The sequence below is a fragment of the Elephantulus edwardii genome, unplaced genomic scaffold (genome assembly GCF_000299155.1).
Source record: "Elephantulus edwardii isolate Elephantulus edwardi_28Jun2011 unplaced genomic scaffold, EleEdw1.0 scaffold00135, whole genome shotgun sequence".
Taxonomy (NCBI): domain Eukaryota; kingdom Metazoa; phylum Chordata; class Mammalia; order Macroscelidea; family Macroscelididae; genus Elephantulus; species Elephantulus edwardii.
In genome coordinates, this window is record NW_006399885.1 from 8,729,300 (window position 1) to 8,730,375 (window position 1,076).

Genomic DNA, 1,076 nt, shown 5'->3' on the forward strand with positions numbered 1-1,076 from the left:
ACTGCTTACTAAAAATATTAAAATCTGAAAAGAAATTACTTAAACAAAATTTTATTCAACAGTGATTATGTTCTGTAATCTATGGCTCAAATTAATTTCTAAGCTTTTTTTTTAATTTCTAAGCTTTTAAGGTAGCCTACTGTTATTATGCTGAATTTATAGGTATTCATTATAAGTGAATCATATAAGTATTTACTTTTTATATTATCATTCTCCACCAAACTAAGGACTAGTTCAGATCCTCTAGCTATTTCTGTGTTTAGTTGTAGCTCCATACCTGAGTCCACTTTAAGTGGGTTATCTGTGCAAAGCTATGGCATCCTCCTGGTCACTTAGCCCAAGGTTAGTGAACCTTATGCTTTAATTGAACCTCTATCATAAAGTTCACATTGAACTTTTCAAAAGTAAATGCTATCTATCAAGATATTAAGGCTTAATTCTCCTGTAGTGTTTCTAGAGTTGCCAGGGTGATTTTTCATTCCAACATGTTGATCCTCCAAAGTATTTAATGAGTTTTCAGACTGTTTTAATGAGGAAAAAAGATAAATCTATGCAAGGTTTCCTCCTTTTTCACTAGGCTTTGGAGTCCACTCTATGTGGAATGATTGTCCATTTCTAGCAATTCTCTGAGTGAGCAATGGTTTAAACAAACTAATAAAACCATTACTTACCAAACCGTAACACTGGAAGTAATACTGTTTTACCCACAAATATATACATATAAGGATCTATGGTAGTAGGATTTTTCTTTTCTGTCCATTGCCTTATAACTGACCACATGACAATGTAAGAATGTGTAAGTAAAATGAATTTTTGAGGTTCTTCCACAATCTGCGTTATGCAGATGACACAACCTGCTTGCTGAAACTGAAGATCTGAAGTGCTTGCTGCAGAAGGCCAAAGACTGCAGCCTTCAGTATGGATTGGAGCTCAACATCAATAAAACAAAGATTCTCACCACTCAGCCAATTTGCAGCATCATGATGGATGATAAAGAGATTGAGATTGCTGACAGCTTCCGTTTGCTTGGCTCTATAGTAAACACTCTTGGCACCAGCAGCCAGGAAATTAAAAGA